This window comes from Anarrhichthys ocellatus, unplaced genomic scaffold (assembly GCF_004355925.1).
Source record: "Anarrhichthys ocellatus isolate YVR2014 unplaced genomic scaffold, GSC_Weel_1.0 scaffold20, whole genome shotgun sequence".
NCBI classification, from domain to species: Eukaryota; Metazoa; Chordata; class Actinopteri; order Perciformes; family Anarhichadidae; genus Anarrhichthys; species Anarrhichthys ocellatus.
The window spans coordinates 3,789,143-3,796,661 of NW_022280050.1; the positions used below are offsets into that span (position 1 = coordinate 3,789,143).

Consider the following 7,519-nt stretch of genomic DNA (forward strand, 5'->3'; position numbering starts at 1 on the left):
TCACAATAAGTCACTCAAAACTTTAAAGTGAATAAAAGAACAGTTTCATTCAAAGGTTCTTTCCAAAGTTGTCATTTTGAGGCACTTACATTAGTGGTTTGTAATACTGGTGGTTAATTAAACATATAAATGCCGAAAAAAAATAATAAAAGTTTTTTTGTGAAAACAGTCTTGAGAATTCTGTCTAAAACAGCAAAGGCCACAATTAAGTAGTTCACATCCCCAGGGGTTAGTGTACACTGTAATTGAAGATGATTACCGTTGAATACATTATACTCATGACTGACATCCTTTGTATGTAGTGACAATCAATCTAATTGGCTGCCAAATGCTGGGAAGCATTACACCTCCCTAGTGCCTTATGCGTATTGTGAAATCTGGGGAAGTTCATGCTGTAACACACCATGTCATTGGGTACAAGCAATTTAAAGCACTCAGTACCTATCGCTGAGCAGCAGTTGTGCTCTGTGCAGTAAGCGGATATGGGTGTCACCTATGCAAATTCATTTGAGTGATTGTCACAAATGATTACAATAATGCGACACCAACACAGCTTGCATGTAATTTAAGTATCAGGAAGGAAAGTGAACAAAGAGAAACACGTCTGAATATGACATTTAGTGATAATACTGATATGTTTGTTGAGCCATTTGGCGTATAGATGTTTTCCTTTTAATACATGCATTGCTAAAATATTAAACAAAGACCAGTGTACACATCTGGACAGCTGTTTAAACAAGCAAGTGGCAAATGGTTTTCAAGCAGAAAAAAGGAATGAAAGATAAACAAACCTGATATTGTTATGTGACCAATTGTTCTCTGATGAGTGGAACAGACGCAAGCTCAAAAATAGCAACATGTAGGAGATAACCAGAGCGAAAGTAATTTTTTTTTCCACCCGACAAACAAGTGACAAACACCACACTGAACGTTTAAATGCTGGAATACTACGTCAGTAACTCATACCCCAAACTAAGGATGGTGCCATCGGTTGATCTGCTGAAGAACAAAAGAACCAACTGCTGGAAAGATTGCCATTTTGTTTGACGAAGATATTCATGGAACCCAGAGAATGATTCCTTTATGATTACATGTTTTCATCACTTTGCTGATTTTATGACTTTTCTCTATTTATGCTGCTGTTACACATTGTATAGCCTTTACCACTATCCTGTAACTAATCATAGGCTTGCTTAACAGGAATTGTTCGACATTTTGGGAAAGACACTAATTTTCTCTCTTGCCAAGAGTTAGACGAGGAGATCAATGCCTGTGCGTGAAGTATGAGGCGAAAGTACAACTAGGAGGGAAATAGCTTAGCATAAATAATCTAAGCAGGAGAGAATAGCTGGTTTAGACGATATAACATGTTAATTAGTGTGCTTCAGAGATCGGGATTAGAAATTGATGGTGAATAATACTTTGACTGAGCTGTAAAAAAAATCGTATCGATGTCTCCTAACCATATACACACTGTTCATTAAGTCATTAACGCACAAATAACTTAATCACATATTAGACTGTGAAATCCAGTGTGTTGCATTTCATTCATATGCCAAATTGTCCCTCCAGGCCTCGTCTCCACTTCAACTGTATTTGCATGTCTAAAGCAGCAGAGTCATTAAGAGGCAACCAACCACGGCGACACAGTCTCAGAGCTCAGTGCCTCACTGGAGCTGCTGAAGCATCGTCAGCCTTTGGAGAAAGCGAATCAGAGAGTCTCTACGGGTCCCCTACGGGAGGAGAAGAGAGCTCTTATTCTAACTCGGTGGAAAATACCAGCACCCACAGGGGCACCGTTACACACAGCTGGGATAATAAGTATCACAGGGAGAGCTGCGATCCCCCCAGCAAACTGAGACCAGAGCACGGATTTCTTCCCTATTCACCGTTGCCACCAAGCTGAATCATCCCAAAAAGCCAATGAATCTTTCCCCTTGCTTTAGAGGAGGGTATTTGAATGAATGTCTGAATCAGTGTGCCATGTAATAAGAATGTGGGCTATCGGACCCCAGGGGAAAGTGGATAGGGTGAAACAGTGTGGGGCTATGAGATGCACTCTCTGGAAATCAGGCTTGAATTGAAACACTTAGGCGTACTATCCACACAGCAGACAGAGTACAAAAAGCTTCCAGTTTGAATTGATTACGCTGTTATATACTTTCCTTAACCACAGTGTCTCTTTTTGTTTGCCATAGCTTTACGGTTGTTAAAGTCATCATATTCCTCACTCCCTGGCAGCACATTGCATTGTATCTATATAATGTTTGCGTGAGTGAAATACTCAATCCCATGTTTGTTATGTCTCGTACACCATTTTATACATATTTTCCCCAAATTCGACCTGACATATTTTGGTATATATTGTAACTGTGGGGATTAAGAAACAATCTTAAAATACTATTGTCATTCTCCAACAACCGTGAAAAATGCTCAGTCTATTGACACCGTCATTTTAAACAATGTGCAGAATGATGTGTGAAGTGTTAAAATCAAGATGATTTAAACGCTAAAGCATTCATCATTAAAGATGACTAAATTACTTGAATAGACTTTTTTAAGTAGTGTGTGGATCAGCATGGGATTGCAAAGATCACATTTGTCACGGTAAGATTATACAACTAGTGTTACTTTAAAGGCAAGAACAGAATACAAGTGAGAGACATAACTGTGTTGTTAAGCGTGAATTTCACTTCTAGAGACATTAGCACAAAGCCTTTGCTTTATTAAGTGTAACCCATGGAAATACCATGGAAGAGGAAAAGTGCACGCCTCACTAACACAAAACCCTTGAGTTGCCTGAGGCCCCCCCTCCCCCTTTTAATATCTGTTTCTTCTCTCTCTCTCTCCTTTCTTTCACTTGCTTCGCCTCACTCTGCTTTCTCCCTCTCTGGCATTCAGTTGAATACGTTAGTGTGAATAGATGTGACCGAATATAATGCCTAAGACCTGCTAGCAGGCTATAAATGTAGCCCTAATGGCTAAACCATTATAATATGTGGTACAGACTCAGCCGCAGTGAATGTGTTGCTGCAGGAAAATGGAGGTGGTGGAAGGCATGAGGCAGGGGGATGAAGAGCTCCATTAGCTGATTGAATTGGAACCCTGTGGGCTGGGAATTCTTTAACTCACCTCAAACGCAACTGAGATGTAAACACCTCTGTTTGTGTGATAAGGAAAATGTCATATGACACCAACAAGACTACTTCACCATGCACCCAGCAATAACACACAGGTAGTCTCTTCATGAAAGCGGTTGCTCTAGTTCATTTTTCAGTAACGGTGTTGTTTCATATCATCCACGCCATGTTTTTTGTGAACCAGAGTGAAGGCCTAATGGACCATGGCATGCTATGGTAGGTGGCCGGCTGTCTTATACAACACATCTCACATTGAGATACATTTGTGCAATGTCAGATGTAATAAATGATATATACACTTGTTCTGGCTCAAATAGGGGGAGTGGTGTGACAAGAGGGATGAAGATGAGAGGCTTTACAAACCATAAGTGTTTCGTAAAGTGTTTTCTTTCTAACCAGGTCAACGGCCAATGCGTTTATGCGCAGAGAGTTGGGGAAGGGATGTAGGTAGGGGTTGGTTGTGTTGCATAGTTAAGCACACAGTGTAGTACAGATAAACATGCATGTTTTGGAGAGAGTCTGCAAGAAAGACATGTGCCATGAGAAAGCAATTACAAACCATGAGGGATTGTTTGGTGTCATTAACAGTTTCCTAATCTGACATAAAACACATCTGTTTGTGGAGGAGGCATGATTCGAACCGGGAAACCAAGTCTTGTTCGAGTCTGGAGGGGAATGCAGCCCACACATGCAACTCGATGAAGTCAAATACAGATTTTAAAGGATGAGAGAACAGCATTCTGGATTAGAGGAGAGTAAGAGAAACGCAAACACCATATGAAATTGTAATGAAAATATGCCTTCCACATTCCCGTATTCAGTCGGGGATAAAAGTTAGCAGTGTACGCTCAGTTTGCCCTGCGTTTGCCTGCTAAATGTTTCAGCTGACACGGTAATTTTGCACTTTGCGCATGTTACCAGGAGTTTAACAAACCCCCGCTTGCCACAGGCCGACATTTGCATTTCAACAACCTGCCACCTTTTGGAGATAAATAACCCCCTGTCAATGGCTGCACTGTCTCGCAAACCTGAGTGATTTATTATTCATTCTAAATACAGAAATCATATGATTCAATTTTTAAAACCTTTTCGATTCTCTAGGATTAGGAGAATAATAAGTGGAGTGTAGCTGGCAGGAGCTCGCTAACACATTGCTCTTTAGATAGAGTGTTAGTTACGGAGGTTGAATGTCATCAAGTCTGAGCTTGATGCTGAATTTGTACCAGAGAGCACGCTTTGCTGTTTGCAGCTGAGAATCATGCTCAGAGGAGAGGAGGCCCAGGATATGCCCATGCATTAATGAGGATATACACTTGATAGATATAGGATATCTTCTGAGCTGCCACCCTAATTTGAAAAATCTAAATCTTAGTTGTCTCGGACATTTAAAGTCTCTATCTAAATTGTTAGCTTCCCTTTATGTCTATCTCCTTCTCTGTGATTATTGAACTTTTAACGAGGAAAATCAACATGGGGTGGCGGGTTTTAACTCGGGTCATGTCATCAGATGATGAAATGAAATTTTTTTGCATTATATGTACATAAATGAGATAATATACCATAGCAGCACTTCAAAGATGTGCTGGATATTGATCTGTGTAGGATTCAGTAACTGGATAGCTTTATAAATGTTTTTAAGCTATTTCAGTCTGGTAGAAAACTGTAAATACCCAGAATTCATGCCACACCAACTTTTAACTCGGCTGTTTTTGTTGTATTTGACCTTTCATGATGGGTCAGTATGCAGCAGATGTAACTGTATATGTAATACTTTGCAGAGGTGAGTTTCAGACTTAGTTCAATTCAATTCAATTCAATTTATTTTTGTATAGCCCAAAATCACAAATTACAAATTAGCCTCAGAGGGCTTTACAATATGTACACACTTGACATCCTCTTGTCCCAGGACCCTCACATCGGAACAGGAAAAACTCCCCCAAAAAACCCCTTTAACAGGGAGAAAAGAGGAAGAGACCTGTGGGAGAGCAACAGAGGAGGGATCCCTCTCCCAGGATGGACAGAAGTGCAATAGATGTCATGTGTAGAACAGGATAGTGAATTACAACACATTCAATGTGATTACAGTACATTCAATGTATGACAGAACCACGGCAGGAGGCAAGACCTGGTCCAGGTATAACCCGGATACACAGGAACCTGTGAGGCGAGAAAGCACAGAGACTCTGGTGAAGAAGCAGGTCAATAATGTGCATTAATGGTATCGGTAATATGAAATAGTAATGTGAGTGATAATAAAAGTGATATTAGCAGTTGGAGTCAGCAGGGCCATGGTAGGAGGAAGGACCAGGATCCAGATGAAACCATGCTCCATGGAAACCTGTGAGGAGAGAAAGCACAAGGACTCCGGGGAAGAGACAAAATCAGTACTGTGCATTAATGGAACTTAGTTGCCTTGGGGTCTGATACCTGTTTCATGTAAAAGAACTCCTATGGAATATCAGGTCTTAATCATTACTCAGATAAAGGCCATGATGTACATAGTTATATTTGAACAAGGCCATGAGGTTGAGGTTGAAAAGATTGGTATGGTTCCTAGTGGGAATAACTAATTAAGTGTAGTATTTTGGGTCTTACTCAGTCATCTGTGCTTAGACTGTCAGGCTGGCCCTACCAGTTACCATAACAAAGTTAATGCTGCTATGCAAAGCCATACTGGATTGTTCTGTTGTTGTAGGGGCTGCCAAGTCAGACTCCCTTTTTTTTTTTTTGCTGTCTCATGGTAGAATACAAATAGGTTTCTATATACTGTGCTGCAGATAATGAGTGACTCAGGGTAATGCTGCAGGTCATGTGTGAAGACACATGGCACGCACAGGCGCACATATACGCAGACACACACATGCACAGGCGCATAATAACACAGGCGCACCCGTTCACAGACACGAAAAGGCACGCCACACATTTGACAGATCTAGCCTACCTCCAGCTGCTCATCTAGAAACCTCTATGTCTACTGACCGTTTATTGCGTCGTTAGACTTGATGATTTTTTTTTTTTTTGCAGGACCAGTTTGGGGGATGCAGCCGGAGTCGTCCTCGGATCGTTGGATGTGAGCGTTGCTGTGTCTGTGGGTGACGGAGGGGGACGGGGCGCTCTGCTCTGCTCAGTGCAGGACGCGGGAGACAGTCGCTCTCCAAGGTGCTAAAAGTCGGAGCGCTCCCTCCTCTGGCTCGTCTTCTGACGATGAACGCGACCTCTGCCGAAAACCAAATATCAAACAATGACTGGCTTCAATCTCGTTTGGTTTAATTTTCTTATACTCTTAACTTCTATCCTTCTGGATTTTTTGTATTGTTCATGCAACCGCTGGATGTATGCAACAAGACAAGACTGCAGCTTTCTAACATTCACCTGCGTCGTTGGGAAATATTGAATTGACTCCGGATTCTCAGGGAACACTGTCGAGAGGATTTTTCGAGCTGTTTTTTCTCGGTCTGTCTCTCCCTCCGTACCACATGTCACTGGACGTGTATTGTTTATCTCAAAAAGGTGAGTCCGATGGGGATAATCGTGAAGCAGACCTACTTTTACGTGGATATCGTTTTCTTTCCACTGGAAAGGGGGAATCACGTCTCCGAAAGGCTGGTGTTTAATTGTTTTTAAACCCATCATCACGACCGTGAGGGAGGATTATAGTGTCTTGAGGAGTCTGGGGAATTTACCCTGTGGATAAAGTGAAGTTTCCAATAGGGTGACGATCTTTAATCTGCTCTAGCAGTGTGTTCGGCTCTCTGGCTTCACACTAAGTGGATATCAAGCTATTTCAACGCGGTGAGTTTGCCCTATATCGTGTGATATGCATCCCTGCTGTCACTGGCATTTCGATTGATCTGTCAAGACACGCAGCATTTATTGACCAAGCGATTCCAAGCCGAGGCGAAATATTTATTTTCAGCTATGTATTTCTTAACTGTCTGGATTCTGCGTTGTGTTTTTCCCCTTCTCCGATGGAGTGATGCATTTTGGGTTAAATCATTGCGCATTCATGATTCCAGGTATTTGCATGTTACATGGCTGATTAAGTAAAAACAGGTTACTGGAAGTCTAGTGTCAGAATAGTACTTTGTATAATAATTGGCTTCGAGGCAAATAGACCAATATATAACAACCTGTTGTCTCTAGTTGCTCTCATAGAGTTTGCAGTTGTACAAAGATAGCTAGTAGGTTGTTGTTTTAATTAACTGTGGAGAAGAATACTGTGAGGAGTCCACTCCACCCAATTCAGATAGTGGATGTTGTAACCTTTTCTTTTATAGTTGGACGTTCACCCATTGCTGAGATTTTTCTCAAAGAGAATAATAATATATATATAGAGAGAGAGAGAGAGAGAGAGAGAGAGAGAGAGAGAGAGAGAGAGA

The 7,519-nt window shown here is 41.3% G+C and overlaps 1 protein-coding gene across 5 annotated transcripts in view; it reads left to right on the forward strand.

Annotated features, from left to right (window-relative positions):
* The first annotated feature begins 5,906 nt into the window (after nt 1–5,906).
* vwc2l (von Willebrand factor C domain containing 2 like) overlaps nt 5,907–7,519 on the forward strand; it is a 22,209-nt gene continuing 20,596 nt past the window's right edge. For 3 of the 5 annotated variants that reach the window (XM_031858337.1, XM_031858339.1, XM_031858341.1), the window contains exon 1: nt 5,907–6,932. The gene's annotated coding sequence lies outside the window, so the exon portion shown is untranslated. The remainder of the gene's footprint in view (nt 6,933–7,519) is intronic. The other 2 variants (XM_031858338.1, XM_031858340.1) reach the window with 2 other exon arrangements.